The sequence below is a fragment of the Platichthys flesus genome, chromosome 5, assembly GCF_949316205.1.
Source record: "Platichthys flesus chromosome 5, fPlaFle2.1, whole genome shotgun sequence".
Lineage (NCBI taxonomy): Eukaryota > Metazoa > Chordata > Actinopteri > Pleuronectiformes > Pleuronectidae > Platichthys > Platichthys flesus.
The window spans coordinates 6,885,006-6,897,884 of record NC_084949.1 but is presented as its reverse complement, the minus strand read 5'-3'; positions in this window follow the sequence as shown (position 1 = coordinate 6,897,884).

Genomic DNA, 12,879 nt, shown 5'->3' with positions numbered 1-12,879 from the left:
CGTAAAAGGCCTGAAAAGACTTAAGGAAGCATGGCTGACATAGACCCTGCTCCTCCAACAAGCCCATATCCACAATCTGGACAGGGAATAATATTAAGCCTGGGATTTCCCAGACAAAAGGGAAATAAGGACACTGATCCATAAAGGAAAATGTCTCCTCACAACAGAGGCTCTCCCGCATCATAGTCACTGTGAATGACTTTGTGAAACTCAAGACATTTCCCATCCTGGGGTCAGCTCCGGGGCCAGAACTCTGGACAGATCTAGAGCCTGCTCACACCGCAACCCTGACAATGAGAACAACTGCTCGGCAGATGGTTTAAAAATGAACTCGGAACATTATCAAGTTGAGACTGTGCCCTTTTCTCTCTAAATTTGGCTGTTGACCTGTTAAATTGAGTGTGCTGCTAATAGCTGGTATGCCGGGAACACTAAGTTCTTTCCGAGTCGGAAAACTGACAACAGAAGAGTTGTGTAAGTAGAAGTTTAATAATGTGGCGTGTTAATATTCAGCCTTGGCTTTACAGCTTTGAAAGGATTATAAGCAAGTTTCATCACATGAAAGTAGAGCCTCCTGGAGGGTTGGCATCTTTGATATAAAGATGTGATCGGAATTTGATTGCAAAAGTACAAACATGGTGCAGCAAAGGGAGAGGGGGTATACAAAGACGAGGTACGGAATAATACAGAGATTTGAATGGAGGAGGAGTAAAAGGGATGAACAGCACAGAAAGGGGGAAATGGAAAATAGATGAAAACAACAAAAATAATGAGTCGAAGACAAAGAAATCGTGCGGAAGAGAAATAGAGGGCAAGCTTAGAGAGGGAAGATAAGATGTCAAAACTGAGATTCCATTGGAGAGGTGCAGGAGAGGGCAAGTTCGCAAAGGGGGAACTAAAGAGAAATGGCCAGTAGCGAGTTTTGGATTTCTATTTTATTATTATTATTATTATCTTTATTATTTGTATCATTGGTCATGGCAAACGGCTCATGGCGATGGTGACCGAAGAAGATAAAGCGCTCTCCATTTCAACAGATAAGACAAAATTACAACCTTTTATTTTTTCCCTTTTTTTTTCCTTTCTCCATCTCCCCCCTCCTTCTTTTCTTGACTTTCATCACTCGAGCTCTCTCTCACTTCTTCCTGTTGCCTCACCGCCTTCACACTTTTTTTTTTATCTCGCCGATAAGGTTTCCATCTAGCTGCCAGTCAACTCCGATGCCAAGCAGACACTGATAGCGCCGTGACATCTCCTGCAACTGCAATTAACTGAAGTTCTGCGTCTCCTCTCAGATAAAAAAATAATTTTCTTTCTGCAACCCCCCCCCCCCCCACTCCGTTTCTTCCTCTGTCTGAGCCACCTTGTGAATATGTGATCACAGCGTTGGCGCACATCTAACTTTTACATCGAACAGCACAGAAACAGCCAGTCTCACTCATCTAATCTGTGTTGTTTCTCTCTGCGTCTGCGTCGAGTCAGACTTGGCTAATCTTATTTCCCACCAAGTATGTGCGGTTAATTTTGTTAGCAAGAGAGTTTGCGCGTGTGTGTGTGTGCACGTGAGAGAGCGAACCAGGATAAACTGTCACAGCTGCTCTGCTCCTTTCCGCCATTACACGGGTTCCGTGTCAGCGGCAGCTCCTTCGCCGTTCCAAATTAAAACACAATCACTTAATAGGAGTACAGGGATGGAGGCGGGATCTAACTGGAGTCATTGGGAAAATGAAAAGTGATTGGATGTGAAGTTTGAATTAGGCGAAAGCAGTCTGATGTCAGACTCTATGAAGGTGATTGACTGGACCAGGGAGCGGCCGACTCTCAGTGGACCAAATTCCATCCAAAGCCTGTCAATCAAATTAGTGCGATATAGGTCGGCCCCTCCCAACAGTTAGGCCGGGGGAGCGACCTGCCAGCTATTAATTACACTATAATTTCAATGGCCTCGCATGTCTTGTCCTTCTCCGGTTGATGCAATTCTGTTCATCTGACTGTTTTCCCCTTCAAGTTTAAATCAACCATAAGACAATAGCATTTTAAAGTTTGACTCGCCTATGTAGCTTTCAGAAAAAGAAACGACAAATTTCCCCTCTTAAAAATGAAAAATGATATTCCTAAGTGTCATAGAAAATTCACCCTCACTCCATTCATATTTCGCTGGTACAGGTTTAATTGGTCTGGTAAAACTGGTTTGTTAATGTGGCAAATGTTGTTAAACTACAATAGGTGTGTAACTAACATTACTGCATTAGTTCTATGATGTCATGATTCTTACCTAGTTTCCTTCTAATTTCCTTTTAATGCATTTTGAGTGTTTTCTTACAAAAGGTAAAGTAAAGCCTCCCTAAAAACAGACAATGGCTCGAATGGAGACCATAACGCATTAGAAAGGAACCAAGACCTTTGACTTGACCTCAAAAGGAATAAGTTAGAATTTTCTTGACCAAATAACAATGGTACTTAAGAATAAACCAAGAAACAAAAATGGTCGGACGTTCCAGCCGAAAAGAACAAAAAGAGGATGAGGCTGCTGATCCAGCCACAAAATTGGTCGTCACCCAGCTAATCCAACTACCTTAAGGAAAAGTCGAACTATAAAAAAAGAAAACCGATACCTAGATGTCATGTGACTCTGAAGTCTTGACACAAAATGTAAAAATCCATCTCAAATCGATTCAGATGCACACAGCCACTGAGATGGATAATAATTCAGTTACTCGGTTTTATTTTCAATTCGGAATGTCATAAAATCTAATTCTTTCTGCTCTTGTATGGCTTCGTTCGATCATGTAATATATTTATTACAACAGATTTAGTGTTTGGTGTCTAGGCTCCAACTTAATAACACCCCCATATGATTGCACAGGAATGATGGGAGTGTTGAGCAAATACTTGTAACCCCCCGTTGGAGCCTACAGGTGGATGCTGGGGTGGTTGAGGGGCTGAAGCAACATGTAGCAATACTGCAGCAGCAGTGCGAGCAAGAGGGGTTGATGGGAAATGTCTCTCTGGTTGAATAGACCACCTGATAAGGTGGGTGTGTATTATAGATGGTTGTCGAGATTGAGGTATGTCACATGATTGACGCAGCGCAGCTTGTGTTGCCTGCCAGAACTAGCTCGCAGGAGTCGTCATATTAATAGTAAAGAAATTAGCTAAATGTGCATGTCACACATACAGTAACACCACACCTCTTCAGAGGCCACTAATATCAGGATTTGGAGTGAGCTAGGTAACATCACGATTAACCCTGACTTCCCACATCGCCATGGTTACTGGGGGAGAGGATAAAGCCATGTCAGCAGCCCAGAATAATCACCGGTAAAACTGAAGTCATCATTCCTACTGGATCCTGAGAGGGACAAAAGAGTTTTTAATGAAGTGACAAAAGGTTATATTTATTTTTTTAGATCTCATTCCATGTGACTCCTCTGGCTTTAAGTCAGAGCTTCTAAAAATAAGAGGGAGAGTTTATCACACTAAGTAAATAAACAATTAACGGTGCAGCTTTATTTTAATTGAACAAAGATTCTTAAATTCCTGACGGTGTTGACGCTTTTAATTCCATTTCATCTGTGCAGCTCTGAACAACATGAGGAGAGTTTGCGATGATACTCGACAGTTGAACTAAACCCTGTGATGTCTTTTATTAGTACAATGATCCAGTCTTTGTCAAATATGTCACCCAATTATAAATGAACATCAGATCGACCTTATCAGAACTTTCTACCCTCCAGTTCTCACTTCAACTTTTCTTTTTATCTGCATTGCGTGTTCATAATAGTTTGTTCATCAAAAAATATATCTCAAGAAGAATCTAATAAATACAAACAAAGAGATGCTCTCGGTTCCATTTCTGTAAAACTCGCTGACCATGTATTTAAAGTAAGAGGTTCACATAAAAAGGAGAATTATATGCAACTGACACATCCTTGGTAGCAGATTTGACCTATGTTTTATGTTAGGTTATGTTTTCTCAATTTCTCGATTTAACACTAACCACTATACGATACCAGATAACTACCTAGCTTCACAAGGGGAAAGAAATATCCAAAAAAGGCATATCAAGCGTGAGTGTCCACCACTACCTGGATGGTCATAATGGTTGGATTGACTGTTTCACAGGAAGAGGGCAACGCTGCCTCCGAGAGAAAGAAGTATAAATGCACATAGCTGTCAGCTGTGAGCTCACAGGCAGCATGGACAGTGTTCGGCTCCAGTGGGAGTGGGTTGCATAGGCTACACAAGATCAACCACCCAGCGGCTCCTCCAGTCTCCTGAGATCAAAAAGTTCCAAGCTGAGGAAGAATCTCAAAGACTTGGCAAGACCAGAACCAGGAGGTTCTGGCTTCGAAAAACAGGACACAACATTGAGAAAGCGAGAAACATGGCTGGCTGCTCCACCCAATGCTCTGGGATTAAACCCACAGAACCTCACTGAAGGGCAACTCGTGGTTAACGAGCCCCGCTGCCAGGACGAGGTGTACACATACGTGCTCAAAAAATCACATGTGAACACATTCTACAACTTACTTAAAAGATGATACCATTTTCTTCTCTCTTACAGTGCCCAGTATAAACCTGCCTGTTGGCGGTGTACTCAGCCTGTGGCGATGTTGGTTGCAGCTCTGTTTCTGAACCTGCAGTAATTGCTGGTGGTAACTACAGATCACCGAAGATCCCTCACCGTTGCTGCACAAAGAGCTGTTCATCTGTTGATTCAAGTTTTGAGAAGCTTGACTCAATTTGAAGAACCCTGAACTTTACAATCAGTTACCATTGATATTGTGGTGGATTTGTCAGTTGTCATGAATGCTTTGTTATTGGGATAGACGAGGTAAATGGTTTTGTAAATTTGGTATTTATATAGCGCTTTTCTCGTCTTGATGACCACTCAAAGCACTTTACAGTACAGTTTTACATTCACCCATTCACACACATTCATACAGTGCATCTAATAGCAGCACTTTGTTATTCTATGGGGGGGCACTCAGGGTTCAGCATCTTGCCCAAGGACACTTTGGCATGCAGATGGGTCAGACTGGGGATTGAACTGCTGACATTCAGGTCTACTCACATTACCCCTCAGCCAGAGCCGCGCCGAGGGGACATACGTTAATGTTTTAATAATTAATTACACCGTTTTTCAAACTGTATTAATATTGAACATATTTCTTGTCAAATTTTCACAGAATTTACACTGCACTCCCATGGGCCCATAAAAATACACATGCCGAGTATCAAGCTGTTACAAAAACTCGTCTCAAGATGTGCGTTCCACAGGCAGACAGAGACTCGTGAAATTATTTGATAGATTTGGTTTGAGAGGATCCAAAGAAAAAGCAAACTAGAATCCAGAAGCCCTCGTGCACTGCTGCCACATGCCGTGCTTTGTTTTGAGTAAGTGGCGATAAGAAAAAACCTCTCTAAACACTTCTTGCAAGGTCATTTAAAAAGAATCAAAGAAACGGAGTCGGTCTCATGACCTTAATCAGCTACCCGATGACTGACGCGATGACAATATGCACTCAGTTCTTTGAGTGCATATTCAATTTCTGGATGTGAGACAGTACTGTGCCTGTCCTTCAGTGCATCAGCCATGTGTTGGTTGCTGTAGCCATTATACTAAGTATGCCCTAATGTCCCTGATAATAAGACGTGCTGTCGTCGTGTTTTCTACAGAAATCCAAGTGTTTTGATGGAAATATTCAAGAGAGAACATACTTTTGGGTACATGTTGATCCTGAACACACAACTTACCATGCATCCTGCTTTGTCTTTTCACCTCACACTACCCTCGTTGAGACAACAGAGCAGCCATTCCAAAACTGCCACTCTCTTCCTCTCTTTCTTTTCCTTCTCGTCTCTCCTCTCCTCTCCGTGCACATCTCCTCCGTCCATTCTCCACCTCCCTTTCGTGCTCACCCTCCACCTCCTCTCCTCCCTGTGGTCGGCGCATCCCTTTTCTCCTACTCCTTCTCTTGCCCCAAGGATATCTCCCCTCCTACACGGCTTCGCCTCATCCTTCTCTCTCTCTCCATTTATTTATATCAATGAGCAAAAGTCATCCTTTCATCTTCCTCCAGATGAACAGACTCTGCTTGTGGAAGAGGACAGAGGAAAAGAGGAACAGAGTCCATAAATTCAACTGTACCAAGCTAAGGGAATATTATATAAACTCTGCCTTGTAAGAGGAGATAATTCAATGTGTTTTGGCTGGCTAGTAAAAAAAGGGACTGTTTCATCCCAAGCACTGCAGGCGCATATTAATGCAGAATTTGAGAAATCAACACTTTGTTCCTACATTCATACAATGCACTATTGTGAACACAAAAAAAACTTTTACCGAGTACAAATTCACCTTAGGTTCGTTCTTTGACCTTTTATCCACCAACAATGCAAAAATAAATAATGTTCTCTTTACTCTCTGTCTTTATGAACAGAGAGTAAAGAAAACAACTTGAGACAATGTGTTTTGAAGGCTCGTTAGCAAGACGGCTTCAAGTTTTCCTTATTTATTCACAGTCGAATTACAGTACGATTATTTTGCAGTTACTATGCACACATGCAGTAATCCTTAGACATTTTCAGCACAAAAGAGGAAGCTTGGGGACAAAATTTAAACACTTGAATAATAATGAGTGACTCTGAGTGTGGATACATGTCATTTTAGGTGAATGATTCCAAATGCTCCATAAGGAAACAGACTTTTTATTATAAGGACACTATATCATAACTACGGTGCATGCTTCGGTTTTTGCCACAACAAATGTCTCATGTGGGACAAAACCGAATTGACCTGAGCTGAACTTCAGCTGAGCCGAAAAAAGCTTTGGAAGGCCTGCGCTGTAGTGACGGGTGCTTAATCCTATTTCTCCCTGCAGTCATTTCCAATTCTGATGCTGTGTACAGAGCTGAGAATCAATGTCAGTATCAAGTTCCAATCTGGGAGTGACCCACTTTCTTTAATGCGACGTCGCACATAAACCTTGGATGTGAAGGACAGTCTATGTCCAAATGTAGAACTATTTATCAAAACACAACTCCAATCAATGTCTGTTGTCTAAGTTTGGCTTCTAATATCTAATTTGTCATATTAGTGATCCGTATTAGTTGCATGTGTGTGAACGTATGCATTCATTTACATCCACGGGTAAGATAGGAGGTGTGGAGTATTATCTGTGCACAGATATTGGTATGCGTGTGTGTATATGCAAATTAATATCTATACACAGTATAATGCAGGTGGATTTCTCTCTCTTTCCTTTGTGTTGTTTTGCCGTGGATGTGCCTTTTGGCATCCTATTGTGTTGCTGGGAGGGATGAGATGAGAGTCAGCTGAATGTTTTATTATATGGAGAAAAGCTTGAGGCACCGCAACACACAAGATAAGAGACACATGGTAAACATGCAGAATGTATATGTGTGAGTGCAGCAGTCATTTAGAACCACAAAAGTCAATAGTGAGTGATTATCACGAGATTAAAAAAATGAATATTATAGTAGAAATACCATAAATACTAGAAATGAAGTTAGTAATTGTTCTATTCAGAAATGACAGGATTGTTAAAAAGAGTGGAGACTTTGCAGGTTGAGTTGCTTTCAGAGAAGCATTGAACTCCAGAGAACCTCCACACATCATCCAATGTGAGGAAACAAATGTCAAAGTGAGAGCGTCCGGACTTTCTTCAGAGTTTCTCTGTCCACCCCCCCAGTAAAACAACCCAGGAAATCCTCTGAAGGATTCACCGCGAGTGAGTGGGTGGGGGGATGACGTTTCAAAGACGGAACATACGCATAAACGAAAAAAAAACTAAAACAATACAAATATCTCTGGATGAAAAAGCGATGTGTCATGCAGGGAGCTTTTGGCCTAAGCCCGTGTCGATGCAATATCTTATAGTGTTATAGTTACATCCTGCTTGCTGCTCCACCCCTCACCTGAACGATCTGCGGATTTCTATGTTTGTGAGCGCATCTGAATCGTGGAATCTCCTGCTGTGCTGTTCATATGATGTCCGGTGAATTGGGTGCGACCTTTCTACGGCATTCATGTCTGAAGCAGCTTCACACCAAAAACCAAACTCGGCTACATGGCATGCCAGACCGCTCCTGTGATTTTTGTCCCAGCAATTAACAGCAGGTGATGATTGTGTATCTGTGTCTGTAGCTGTAGCTGCAGCAGTCTGTCTATTGTTCCCACTTAATTCATTACTCATATCATTTACAGACTCTTTTGTAATCGTCATCACAGCCACAGAATACATTAAAAGCGAGGATCGTTCGCTCCTGAAATGTGAGCATGAGCCAGTGAGCAGACAGGCTGAGATCTCAAAAAGGTACCAACTAAAACGAGAGCGAGCCGATGCCCAGCACAATCCAAACCCTATGTAGCCCACACTGAAACGCCACAGCTTGTCTGGTACCGAATACACCTAACTACCATTTAAAACTGAATGCACATTGTACAGATTTAGTGAGCAACACGCTGCGCTTCAAGGAGCACAACACAGTTTGGATTGTGTTGCATTGTGTCCTCAGAGAAACAACTTGGTTTGTCTCCACTGACGCTTGTTTGTATTACTCACAGACATACAGAGGTGGAATGTAACAAATACCTTTACTCTTCTACATATTTCGGCAGATATTTGTACTTTCTACTTCAGTATATGTTTAGAAAACATTTTTTTTAAGTAATTAATGACGAGAGGGGTACTGGTCTGGTACAGAAGGCGCAGTTAATGGTGTAGAAGACCATTGCACTAGAGAATAGGCTACACTCAGCAAATGTTTACTTTTAATAAGAATATTGTGTATAATTAAAGTAATAACTTGCTTTTACGCAAGTTGAACAGTTAATGTGGTATTGTTTTACTTGAGTACATGTCTCTCTATTTATTTGTACTTTTAATTAAGCAAAATGTTTGAGTTCCTCTTTCTCCACTGCATATACATGGTAAAATTGTTGTATTTGTATTGCACTTTTCCAGTCTTATCGACCACGCAAAGGGTTTGACAGTCAAGATGCATTCAACCCTTCACTCATGCAATGCTTCTATAAACAGTACTCTTTTTATCACATACTATTCATACACTGTCAGCACAGCCATCAGGGGCAATTTGAGATTGATTCTTGCCCAAGGACACTTCGGCCTGCAGAGAATCAAACACACATATTATTCTTGTACATGTTGACGTGGCTCCACATTCTTTTTTTTAAATCTGTGAACTCCAGTCGACCCCCGGTGTGATGCGTTTGCTGGCATTACCACTTTCCAATTAAGCTCCATGTCTCACTGTTTACCATTATGTTTTGCTCACTGCAGGAACACTGCAAAATGTCGCCTTCCATTATTCAGTCTAAAACGGTAACAAGTGAAACAAATCCGACAGTGAGAACATGTCAAGTTTTATTTCAGAATTTGAGCGAAAAAAAGTGTTGTTTTCTCAACACAGGTGCTTTTAGTCTGCCTTGTTACAAGATAATGACACACATTTCTGAAGAAAGCTCATTAGGGAGCGAGAGGAATGAACTCTCCGACTGGTGAATATGAGACTATCGCAAGTGTAACCCGAGTCTCTATTTTAAACGCTCATTCTGTCAATATGTATATAACTGAAGTGTTTTTAAACCAAACCCTCTGATGTGAGTCTGGGAAAGTCTCTGAAGTGGAAGCTAATCTTCCAAGTTTGTTTCAGTACACTTAAGGGGTTGCCTTCGGGGCTGTGTATGAGAGACGGACTCCATCAGGAGAGCTGATGTCTGACACGCATCTTCCCAATCAGCACTCCTGCCGTGACTGACTCATCCTTTGTGACTCAAGAGGGTAAAATAACCAAAAACACACGGTGGCACCTGATGACTCCGTTCTCAAATAGAAAGCTCTGCTTGGGCTTCTTCGGGAAACACGCACACACACAAAGGCACACACACCGGTGATAGTGGAATAACAAGCTCTCTTATTGCGTCAGACTTAGATGAACGTGGAATGGGCCGGAACACCTTGAATTTTTTTCATTAAGGGTGAAGCTGTGAGGGAGAGGAAGCTGCCTGGAATCAACGGACCGTGTCCAGGGAAAAAATGCAGAGCTGGATGGAGGGATTGAGACAGGGAACGAGGAAAAAGGATGATGGGAGCTATTGGTTAACTGCTGGGCCTGTGATTAAATCCCTCTGACTGAGATAAGTCGCTCTTTGTCAGTTTCCCTTTTGCACACAAACAGTTCAGCTCCCTGACAGGCTCCTTGTGCATCTGGGTCAGTCTCTCCTCTTGTACAGCCACATCTCTTCTTCTGTCTTCCCAGCTCAAGACAAGTTTACACTTCCAGCGAACATTTAACCTCTCGCTTTCACTTCTTCTCGTCTCTCGCGCACACGCCCTGTTTTCCCTGGCTGAATCTCAGTCGTATTATCCCCTGAGGATCACATCAAAGCTTTATCGCAGAGCCCCCCCCCAAGTTCTTCCCAAACCCCATGGCACTTCTATCTCTGTCAACTTGCTGCCGACTGTCTGTGTGTGTGTCAAAGAAACTAGATCTAACACCTTGAATACAGATGAGACAGTTAGGTCTGTACTGAATAAAGGGATGTGTTAAGACCCTTAATAAAGACCATCTTGAAAAAACGTTCACACTATGCAAATCAATATTTGTGGTGATTGTCGTTAAAGTCAACGGCAAGCGCAGGAGTGTGTTTGGATCCAATATTCTGTCAAATCGAGCCGAGTGAGAAAGTGATTCATAATGCCGCGCAGAATAAATGATTCAAAAAGCTCTCTCAAACGTGTCAGTTTTTAAATAAATGGAGAAGCGTGGAGGTGGAGGCGCATCCTTCACAGACTTCACAGGAGTCTCTAGCTTGGGAGTTTCACTTAGCAGCGTGTTCTGATTCCTTTTTCTCCCTCTCGTTGGCTTTCTCATCTCTCCCCTCTGCCTCCCAATTTCTTCACAGCTTGTCATTTGTTCCCTAATGCCACCTTGCTCTCCGAGAGCGAGACGCATAATTACAGTGATTTTCCTTTGCTTTTGCCTTCGCATACTTTCAGCTGGCACAGGCAAAAAAAATCTTCGTCTATGAGTATCGGGCACAAAAATGCGTATTCGTGCTGATGTGTGAGATGCACAAACGGTATGTGTGCATGTTTATCACGTGCAAACACACACCATGCTTGACAACGTGTTGACACGAGAGTTCCTGGTCTACCGGCATACGAGAGATGGCTAAAAATAACACGCAAATTCGAGGAACTATTGTGTCTTTAAACTAACGTAGTAACATCATTCAGCTCACTGATTAGTCTAATGGAAGAAATTCAGAATCACTGTCTGGGAAATGGAAAAAATGGGCGAGCATCAAACAAAATACCTGTGACCTGAGGGTTGTGGATTCACTCTTTCACTCCATAGTGTTGGTAAGCACCATTTTTTCCCAATTCTGCGACCACAGGCTGTGTGACTGATCAGGGCTCTGTGGGTGATCAGAGCTAGAATTCTAACTAAGGCTACCACCCTGTGTTGTATGCCTCTGCCAAGTGCAGTTATATACTACATCCATTCTTCTTTCCAGATTCATGAGGTCATTTTGACCTTTGAACTTGACCGCTGAAAGCCTGATAAGTTTCTCTTTGAGACAAACTGAAAGTTCGAATAACTTCATGCTGAACTTCAGATATCATGCTCAGGAGGCCAATAACATGTTTTGTAAAGCAGTGTGACCTTGAGATTTGACCACGAAATTTTAAACATTTCCTCTGTAAGTACAATTGAACGTTTTGTATCAAATTTGAAAAAATTCCCGAAAGTAGTACTTGTGATATCGTGTTCACAAGAATGGGATGGATGCACGGTCAGCCTGGAAATGTAATGCCTCCAGACACTTTCTGTATTACAATGACCCATAAGCTAAATACATATCCAGATATTTCATATTGGTGTTTGGAAACATGTAGACTTAAGGTGGGGCTGTTGACCACAGTATCCCAATGAGGGATATAACGTGGAGTCAGGCAGGTAGAATCTTGGAAAATGCTAATGCTAAGCATGAGCCTGGGTACTGCTTCAAGAACAATTCTAGCCCCCAAATGTCTTTATTTACAGTATATATTATTTTCTTTATTGTCAAAGTGTCAATAATTATGTTGCCTCTTTTCCCTTCACCATGCTTTTCTTGCTTGTGAAACAACCATGATTACATATCCTGATTGGCAGTTGTAGCAAGTATCTGACTGAGATCTAAAAACGCCTCTTCAATTATTTGCTCCTGTAACTTCTTCTGATTGTTCAGAATCGTGTCGGGGAGGAGATCTGTCCAAAATTTTAAACATGAAGAAATAACGGAACAGAAAAAGATCAAATGAAAGCTGCTTTGTAGAAGAAAAGAAACAAGAACTACCTGAAACATATTGGTGACAGTTTTTCTTCAAGTTGCACTCATTTTATATTTGTACATTAACAGTGAATTAAATGACCATGAGAATTAGAGAATTACTCTAATCTAGTAACTCCATCCACATGAGGCAGCTGTTTCCTTTCAAATGACCCAAAACGACAGACACATTCAGTTTGAAGCTAGCTGATAAACAGTGGAACAGGGAGCAGTTGGTAAAGACCAAGAAAAAACTTAAAATTAGTGAATATTAGAATTAGATTCAGACACTAAATGTTAATTATCTTCACCGAGGTGGTTGTGTTTTCACTCCTGTCCCATTGTTAGTTACTAAATGTAGGTGCGGACCCACACTTTTTGTTTCACTTTCTTCAATAGTGTGATATTGCCAGATTCTCCTTGATTTTGACTGGATCTTAATGAAGAAGATCGGACATGTAAAGCTGACTGAGATGTATCAGTGTGGGCAATTTTGTGTTGATTTAAATCGAGAT